The sequence below is a fragment of the Gossypium arboreum genome, chromosome 11, assembly GCF_025698485.1.
Source record: "Gossypium arboreum isolate Shixiya-1 chromosome 11, ASM2569848v2, whole genome shotgun sequence".
Lineage (NCBI taxonomy): Eukaryota > Viridiplantae > Streptophyta > Magnoliopsida > Malvales > Malvaceae > Gossypium > Gossypium arboreum.
Window position 1 is genome coordinate 101,573,530 of NC_069080.1, and position 10,730 is coordinate 101,584,259.

At 34.2% G+C, this 10,730-nt stretch overlaps 1 non-coding gene across 1 annotated transcript; it reads right to left on the reverse strand.

The window, feature by feature from the left end:
- Positions 1–4,058: 4,058 nt before the first annotated feature.
- LOC128284779 (small nucleolar RNA R71) lies at positions 4,059–4,165 on the reverse strand. The gene has a single exon (XR_008275201.1). It is a non-coding gene; the product is annotated as a small nucleolar RNA R71 (small nucleolar RNA).
- Positions 4,166–10,730: the final 6,565 nt, after the last annotated feature.

Genomic DNA, 10,730 nt, shown 5'->3' on the forward strand with positions numbered 1-10,730 from the left:
GCTTACCTTTCATTCTCAATCTTAACATACAATTCAAACGTACCTGAATCGAATACATGTTCACATAGTCATTCAATTTCTCAGAATACCCGTTAAACTCTTCAGAATCAATAAGGATACTCGGATAGCTCAGTAAGCTCATATAATGCCAACGTCCCAGACGTGGTCTTACATGTAATCAAATATCGAAGCCACTTTCCCAGACAAGGTCTTACACAAAATCAAATACGATGCCAATGTCCCAGACATGGTCTTACACGTAAATCATAAGTCGATGCCAACGTCCTGAACGTGGTCTTACACGAAAACACATATCGAATCCTATGTCATGACATATGTATCCTAACTATTCCTATGGTTCGTACTGGACTTTTCAGACGTCAAAACTTTGTCGATACTTTCTCGAATATCTCATACTCAACTCATATAATCATTAATCATTGTTCAAAAGCATATAAACAAAAATAATTCAATTCAAAACACATTTATTTGTATATAGACTTACCTTGTACAAATTTGAATGAACAAAATCGACTACTCGACGACTTTCAATTTCCCCCGATCTAATTTCTTTTTCTTTGGTTCTTGATCTATATAAGTTCAAATTTAACTCTTTTATTCAAAAAATCATTCAATTCAATCCATGAATACATATTTACGGCATTTTACAAATTAGCCCTCATATTTTCACATTTTAACACTTTAATCTCTGATAAAAAAAATCACAAAATATACAAAATTTCCATATACCCATGCTTACCTGAATTTTCATAGTGTTCATATAAGCCCATATATTTCACATTTTAGTCACTCAAAATCTCATTTTCACAATTTAGTCCAAATTACTCAAATTTATAAAAAATTCAAAGACAAAACATATTATCCCAACATCAACCTTCCATATACTATCATCAAACTTCATAAAAATCATAATTTCATTAATGACATATCTTAAAATCATAATCAAATTCAAAAATTGAGACATGGGCTTAGTAAGACACAAAGCAACAATAACAAAAACGTAGAAATTATCAAAAACCTAGTCAAAGCCATACCTTAATCACCAATATCAATAGCCGAACCCTAGCTTGAGTTTTCTTTCTTTTATTCTTTGTATTTTCTACAGTATATGGTGATAATGGCCTTAATTTCTTATTTGTTTTAATTATAATAAGTTTATTTCATCATCTACTTATTTACCCTTTATAATTAAACATATAATTCATGTTAATTAAGGCCATTAATGTCCACTCATACTTCCAAAGGTCAAATATCAACATAAGGACCTTTGCTTTAATAAGACACATCAATTCGGAACTTAATCAAATAGAAGGCCACTTTTGCATTTTCTGCGATTAAGTCCTTTCTGCAAATTAAACATAAAAACAATAAAATTTTCACACGAAACTTTCACGGATATAAATTCACATATTATAAGCACAAAAAATAATGTTAAAATATTTTTCTGATCAGATTTGTGGTCTAAAAATCCCTATTCTGACTAGGGTCTAAACCGGACTGTCACACACAGGGATTCGAACACCAGACCTCAAGCATACCAACATTCCTCTTAACCACAGACCAGTAGGCCTACTATGTTAGCATTTTAAAAACAATCAAATATAAGCCTATTGGACCCAATTAAGGCTTTATTCATCAAAATACCAAAATTTGCCCAAGTTATGGCTTGAACTTGGGACCTCCCACACACGTTCAGAATACTTAACCACTAAAGCTGATACACAGTTGTGTCAAGAATTCCCAAAAACAAAAATATAAATTTTTGGGCGTTACAACTCTACCCCCTAAAAGAAAATTTTGGCCTCAAAATTTTCCTAATCAGAACAGATGAGGGTACTGTTGACGTATCGCATCCTCAGGCTCCTACGTGGCCTCCTCAGAGTTATGATTACGCCATAGAACCTGAACCAGTGGGATGGATTTCCTCTTCAGAATCTTTATGTCGTGATCCAATATCTGAACCGGCTCCTCCTCGAAGGTCAGATCTGGCCTAACCTCGACCTCCTCCACTAGAACAATATGCGTTGGATCAGAGCGATAGAGCCTCAACATTGAGACATGGAAAACATCATGAATCCTATCCAACTCTAGAGGTAGCTCTAACTAGTAGGCAACCGGTCCCACTCGTTTCAGTATGCGATAGGGTTCAATAAACCTAGGGCTCAACTTTCCCTTATGACCAAACCTCAGTAATTTCTTCCATGGTCAGACCTTAAGAAAAATGGAGTCTCTTTTGTCTATCAAATGCTGCTTTCAGTCGATCTCAGATTAGTCTAACTTTATCATCTGTATCAGAAACCAGTTCAGGGCCCAGAATTCGTCACTCGCCCAACTCAATCCAACATGAAGGAGTGCGACACCTACGAGTATACAGTGCTTCGTAAGGTGCCATCTGTATGCTAGACTGGTTGATGTTGTTATAAACAAACTCTGCTAGCGGCAAATAATCCACCATCAAGATTGAAGATCTCTCCTCAATTTCCCCTTCAGGAGTTTTGGGTTTTCTTTATGTTTTGTAATCATTATTACTCTGAGATGTCTTCTTTTTTAGTTATGCACTAAACCCCTAAATATCTAAGGGGGATGAAACCTATGACTAAACCTTGTTATTATTTTTGAATCATATGATAAATATTTGACTTATTCTTAATTACGTGTTCTTAAATCTTGTTTTGATGTTTTAGGATATCATCTCAAGCACTACTCTTAGTTGGAAGAGGAATAGATCCTGACTAAGAGTAACTTTGTCGTAATTAACCGGAGTTGATTGCGCGCCTAGAGATAGGGTGACAAGATTTTGCCGGATTAGGGTGAAACCTAATAAGGGAATCAATAGATCGAGTTAATGCAACCTTAGGGTGTTAATTAGAGATAACTCTCGGTTATTCAACCTAGGGATTAGATGTTGTTAGTCTCGAGAGAGATAATAATATACATTAGGGATTTCTACGGAATAAGTTGAATAAATAAATCATCCGGTTCGGAGCTAGAATAACAAGTAAGAGTCTAGGTGGATTTTTCCTTAAGTATTGTCTTAATCAATCGTTTTTCAAAAGTAATTTTCCCAAATCTGTTTTCTACAAATTCTTAGTTTTATTTAATTAGTTAAAAAAAATCACTTTATTTCTTAGGCTAGATAAGAGAAAGACAGTCATTACTAGTACTCATAGTCCTTTGGGTTCGACAATCCAGTCTTGCTAAAACTATACTACTGTTCGATAGGTACACTTGCCTATGTCGTGATTATAGTTAATTTCAAGAACGAATCATTATAAATCTTTAAAACTTATCACACACATAAATCACGCGATCAAGTTTTTGGCACCGTTGCTGGGGACTAAGATATTAGGAACGCTCAATTTTTTTTACTTTAGCCATTTATTTTCTTGCAAGTTAACTTTAACTATTATTTTACTAATTTTCTTTCTTTTTCTTCTGGCAAGTTCTTGTAGTTTATGACTAGCAGAAACCCGTCAGGACCATTGCTTTTTGATGAGGAAATTGATCGTACAGTTAGTAGAAATCGACGAGAAATAAGACGTAGCTTAAAATACACAGAGGAAGAGCAAGACGATGATATCTCAACTACAACAGAGGAGATGGCTGAAAATCAAGACAATCATCTACCTCCAGCCATACCCGCTGAATAAGCAAATCAGAACCCTGCTCCTCATATTATGTATGATTATGCTAAACCTAATTTTACAAGAACCGAGTCAAGTATAGTTAGACCGCCTATTGCTGCCAACAATTTTGAACTAAAACCTAACACAATTCAGATGATACAGCAATTAGTTCAGTTTGATGGTTTACAGGATGAGAACCCCAACACACACTTGGCAAATTTCTTAGAAATGTGCGACACTTTCAAAATTAATGGCATTTTTGATGATGCCATTCACCTTCAGTTATTCCCTTTTTCACTGAGGAATAAAGCTAAACAGTGGTTGAACTCACTACCACGAGGATCCATTACCACTTGGGAGCAAATGACCGAAAAATTTCTACTAAAATATTTTTCACCAGAAAAAATAGCTAAGTTGCGTAATGATATTTCTTCTTTTGTGCAGATGGACTTAGAGACACTCTACGATGCATGGGAGCGATTCAAGGATCTTTGGCGAAGGTGCCCCCACCATGGCTTACCTCTATGGTTGCAAGTTCAAACATTCTACAATGGTGTGAACTCTTCGACAAGACAAATGATTGATGCAGCTGCTGGTGGAACCATCAATAAAAAAACACCTGAAGAGGCTTCTGAATTTATTGAAGAGATGTCACTGAATAACTATCAGTGGCAAGTCATGAGGACTAAGCGCAACAAAAACGACAGGCGTTTATAACGTCGACTCAGTCACTATGTTGACAAATCAGGTAGAACTTCTGAACAAGAAAGTTGATGGTTTACTTGGTTTTACGCAGGTACATCCAGTGATGAGGTGCAATAAAAATAGGGAAGGTGTGCATACAGAATACCCACCATTCAATCCTGCAACCGAAGAGGAACAAGTCAACTATATGGGTAACAATAATTTTAGATCTCAAAATAACTTGTATAATAATACTTATAATGCAGGTTGGAAGAACCACCCAAATTTCTCTTGGGGTGGTCAACAGAATCAAAGGCCACAGAATCCTGAAGTTTTTCAACAGCCACCATATTAATAGGAAAAGAAATCGAACCTTAAGGAGATGCTATCTAAATTCATCTCGGTGTTAGAAACTCATTTCCAGAATACCGAGATAGCGCTCAAAAATCAACAAGCATCAATTCAAAGACTCGAAACTCAGATAAGGCAGTTGTCTAAACTACTCTCCGAACAACCACAAGGTGATTTACATAATAACAGCAGAGCAAACGAGCATATGAAAGTAGTTATATTAAGAAGTGGAAAAGTACTAGCTAAATCTGAAAAGAAACTAACTCAAGAAGCAGTGACAAGCGAAAGGGAGGAGGAAAAACCCAAAAATAGTGACGAACCAGTACCGAAGGAGTATAAACCACCAGTTCTATACCCAGCAAAATTGAAGAAAGACCGCATGGATGCACAAGTCGGTAAGTTTCTTGAACTTTTCAAACAATTACATATCAACTTACCTTTTGTTGAAGCCATCTCGCAGATGCCTACATACGCGAAATTTTTAAAGGAGCTCTTAACAAATAAAAGAAAGTTTGAGGACTTATCCACAGTGGAACTCAACGAGGAGTGCTCAGTCGTACTCCAAAACAAACTGCCAACCAAACTGAAAGATCAAGAAAGTTTTACTATCCCCTGCTTAATTGGTAGTTTAAATGTTGAGAAAGCACTAGCCGATCTAGGTGCTAGCATTAATTTGATGCCATATAAAATGTTCAAACAACTTGGTCTTGGGGAACCCAATCCCACTAGGATGAGTATTCAACTAGGCGATAGATCTATTAAATATCCTAAGGGTATTATAGAAGATGTACTTGTAAAAGTAGATAAATTCATATTCCCTGTTGACTTTGTTGTGCTTGATATGGATGAAGACGTGAAAGTACCTTTAATTTTAGGACGTCCATTTTTAGCCACTGTTAGGGTTGTAATTGATGTGGGTGATGGTAAATTGGTACTTAGGGTAGGTGGCGAGGAGATTATCTTTAAAATTTATGATGCCATGAGATTTTCTAGAGAACAAGATGACTCTTGTTATTTTATTGACTCTATTGATCATGTCACTCAAGACTCTTTTCAGGAAATTATACGAGAAGACATGTAATATCCCTAATTTGACCCTAGTCGGAAAGTGGTTTCGGGACCACAAAATCGAGTCGTAAAAATAATTAACCGTCATATTCGATGCTTATTATATGTGAACGTGCATGTGTGAAAGTTTCATACTGTAATTTTGTTAATTGTATGTGAAATTATTAAATAGGACTTATGTGAGAAAATTTTGAAATGTGATAGATAAATTTATAAGTGGTTTATTAATGCATGTTTTAAAGAGTTTGGACTTGCATGTCAAATGTCCCTTTTTGTTTATAGTAGCCGGCCATGTTGATGTTTATGACAATATATATGTATTATTTATTAGTTTTAAGGCAACTAAATGGCTTTATAATTTTTATAATATTAATGAATAAAGACATAAGTAAAAATTTAGGTAAAGAAAACAAAGCTTTATCTTTGTCTTCTTGGCCGAATTGAAAGAAGGAAATGGGGCAAAAACATTCGGTCACTTGAAGCTTGAAGAAGGTTAGTCAATTATGTTAGTTTTTGAAATTTTAAGCTTAGTTTAAGTTAATTAACTAGTTTCATATTTAGCCCATTTGAAAACTTTGAAATTTGGATGTTGGTTTGAGATTTCGGTTGTGGTTGTCAAGGGAGGAGATATGATTTTGTTTGTCTTGAACAATCGTTTGGTATATAAATGTTAAATGGGAGCAAATGCCGTTTGGGTGATTGAAATAAATAATTAGAGGTTTAATTATCAAAAGGTTCGGCTATGTATATGATTTTTAAGGTATAATTTTGAATAATATAAGTAATGTTATGCATAGGTTCGGCTTGATATTATCTTTATAAGTATAATTAATTCATTTTGATAATAAAGTATGAGGTGATAGGTAAAATTATTATGGTGGCTTAGGTTTAATGACATTCGGCTATGGATTATAAGTGTTTGCTAATTCGGCATAAGAGTATAAGTGTTCATTTCTTTGTATTTGAAGTCTTGAAAAATAGGTAGTGGTTAATTAAAGTGATGAAGGCTAAATCTTTAAGTTTGGTTAAATTAGGCATTCGACATTTCTTATGACATTAGATATAAGTGTATGAAAGGTTAAGTTTAAGTAGTTGGTGCGTTAAAATGTTGATGATTTGGGTGCTACCTATGGTTGATTTAGGTACGGTCTTTGCATGAGTAAAATATACTTATGGAGATGGTTATTATATTTTACTAAAGTATCACTATATGCATTTATATTAAGGAATATTCAGCTATGTTATATATATATATATATATATATATATATATATTGAAATGATTATAATGGATAATATGTAAAAGTAGTTTCGGTTTGTCAAATATGCGGTATGTGTATGGAAAATTGTATAACTATGATGCATTGAAGTTACCCTATATGATCGAGTAGATAATTAGATTACTAGTAGTATATATATATATGTAATATTTTTATTCATGGTAACTTGGCATGTGGATTGGGTATATGTTAGTCAATATATGCATTGGAGGTGATGTGTTAAAATAATTAGGTATATGGTTTGGTTTCATTATTGAGTATAAGGGTTAAGTGCTTTAAATTGCCTTTGATGTTCGAAATGATTAAACAAATTTATTGGTTTAAATTAAGCTCAAGAGCAAAGAGGAGCTAGATCGATAAGGGAAAGGAGAAAGCGATCGAATAGCCTATTCACAACTATTCAAAATTTTCCGAGGTAAGTCTTTGAGTAATGGAACTTAGCTTATGATTTGATAAAATCATGATATATAAGCATAATATATAAATTGTGACCTAATGTATCTACTTGAATTAAGTAGTGAGATAAGTAATTTGTACATATGACTTGTATCCGAATGGTTATAGAAATCATGTTGGATAGTGAAACGAAATCGGGTTCTTTGCATGTGACTATTGAGTCGAAAGTGAAATTATTGATAAGCATGTTGTGCTTGAGTTCTAGTAAGGTAAATGAAATGCTAATGTATTATGATATATATATATATATATATATATATATATGTGTGTGTGTGTGTGTGAACGATAATTGAGGATTTTAACCGGGCTAAGACCCGCAGGCCTTGTGTGAGATATATATCCGAGCTAATTCCCGAAGGCATTCGTGCTGGTGTTATATCCGGGCTAAGTCCCGAAGGCATTCGTGCTGGTGTTATACCCGGGCTAAGTCCCGAAGGCATTCGTGCTGGTGTTATATCCGGGCTAAGTCCTGAAGGCTTTGTGCTGGTATTACATCCGGGCTTAAAGTCCCGCATGCTTTGTGGTGGTGATTGGATTTGGGTTTTAAACCTAGCAGACTTAATGCCAATGATTAGAGTAAGATTTTGATTTCGAATGTTCGTAGTAAACTACCATTGAATATGTTCAATACATTAAGTTGGTCAGGTATGTATTATATACTTTTATATGTTAGATTGATCGGAATTGAATCATGAATGCGCAATGAGAAGTATATGTGAAAATCTCATATGTTTATGTGTGTATTCGGTTATGATGAAAGGTTATATGAGATTGATTTGGTGATATACATGTAAAATAATATGAATGCAAAAAATGGGTAATAAATCTGCTTGAGACAGCAGCAGTAACGTGATTTTAGAAAATCACCATATATTGTGGGAGTTGAGTTAGAGGCTAAATAAATTATGTTATGAAATCTTAATGAGTCTAGTTTCTTATAAAAGAAACTGTGTAAGCAAAAGAATTGCCAATAATGAGATAGCTGAAGTGGCGTGGAATGGAGTCAAAATGACTTCGAGGTCCCCTGTTCTATTTTCAGAAAATCATTATAAATGGTACAAAAATGGTTATAAGATAAAATTTATATTCTTAGACTCCTTAATGAGTCTAGTTTCAAATAAACTAAATGATAACATATTTCGAATTCTGTATAATGAGAAAATTGATTCATAGTGAAGAGTGGTCAAAATAGTCAAACAGTGAAACAGGGGAAATTTCAATAAAAATATGGTATTGATTGGTCAAACAAAAAATTCTAAAAATTTTATATATGGAAGATATATGAGTCTATTTTTAGGGAAAATTTACAGCACTTGATTTGGAGTTTTTTATCTCCAGTTATAAATAATTTAGTGACTATTGCTTAGGAAGACAGCTTGTAGTGAATTTGTGATTTTGTTGCAAACATGGTTAAAACTTGTTAATGAGATGCTTTTCGAGTTCTTACGATCTTATTTGTGATTTAAATATTTGGTTTTAATTGAGTTCAGATTCAAGTGAGGTGAATTTGCTAAATATGCATTACGTTCATGGATACTTGGCCAAAGTGGCAAATATCTAGGAATGATTTCTTGAAAATTTGAAATAATCGATCTATAAGTAAATTAATTGTTTGCATTGCTTAAAACTTACTAAGCATTGAAGCTTAATCTGTGTTCTCTTTTCCATTTCTTATAGGTTTATACTTTAGCTCGAGTTGGAAGGGTCGGAGATATCATCACACTATCGAGTCATTATGTGAGTTGAGAAGATTGTATATCATCATGGTTTAAGGCATGTATAGGATAGACTATAGGTAGAATGATATTTTGACTTTGTATACATTATAGCCATGCGAAGATGGCTTGCTCATTTTGTTTAGAGAAGCCTTATAATTGAACTAATGTGGTGAAATGTTTTAGTTATAACTTGACAGTAGTTAATTTGTTATTAGATATTCGGTTATGTTTTGATAGTGAGTCATTTTGGAAATTTATAAGAGCTCTTATGGAAAATCAATGGGACATGTTTGCATTGTTGATTATTTATGTCTGGTAAGTATCTTTGACCTTATAGAAGTTTTGTTCAGTCAAGTAAAACCTCTTAACCTTATTTCGGCAATGGATACGAGTTTGAAGTGTTACAAGACACATCAGAACTGCACCTGGCTCAAGAAGAGAAGGCAAATGATGACCTTAATGAACATCCTTCGAGACAAGTAGAGTATGAGGGTATCAAAATGAATGATGAACTTAAGCAAAAACCCTCTATTGAAGAACCTCCCAAACTGGAACTTAAACAATTACCAAATCACTTGGAATATGCATATCTTGGAAATAATTCTACATTACCAGTGATTATTGCCTCTGACATGCAACCCAAGGAAAAAGAGAAACTACTCCAAGTATTAAAAGAACATAAAAAGGCCATAGCTTGGAAAATTTCTGACATCAAAGGGATCAGCCCCTCTTTTTGCACCCATAAAATTTTAATGGAAGATGAATATAAGCCTTGTGTGGAAGCTCAAAGAAGACTGAATCCCAATATGAAGGAAGTAGTTAAAGATGAGGTAATTAAACTTCTAGATGCTGGAATTATTTATCCTATTTCTGACAGTTCTTGGGTAAGTCCAGTTCAGGTTATTCCAAAGAAAGGAGGCATGACAGTCGTGACTAACAAGAAGAATGAATTAATCCCAACAAGGATAGTCACAGGTTGGAGAGTTTTTATTAACTACAGAAAACTGAATGATGCCACAAGGAAAGATCACTTCCCATTGCCATTCATTGATCAAATGTTGGAAAGATTATCTTGGCACATGTACTACTATTTTTTAGACGGACTCTCCGATTATTTCTAAATTTTAATAGCTCCTGAAGATCAAGAAAAGACCACAGTCACATACCCATACGGTACATTTTCTTATCGTAGAATGCCTTTTGGATTATGTAACGCCCATGCCACTTTTCAGCGCTGCATGATGGCCATCTTTGACGAATTCGTGGAAGGCATCATGGAGGTATGTGACAGCCCAAAATTGACCCTAGTCGGAATGTGGTTTCGGGACCACAAAACCGAGGCATAAAAATAATTTAAAATTTATTTTGATGCCTATGATATGTGTTAAATTGTGTGTGACATTTTTGATGATTTGATTTAGTGTTATAAATGTGAATTTCACTAGAAAGGGCCTAGTAGTAAACTTTGAAAGTATGATGGGAAGATGTGGGATGACTAGTTGATCATGCATGCAAAAATATGGGAT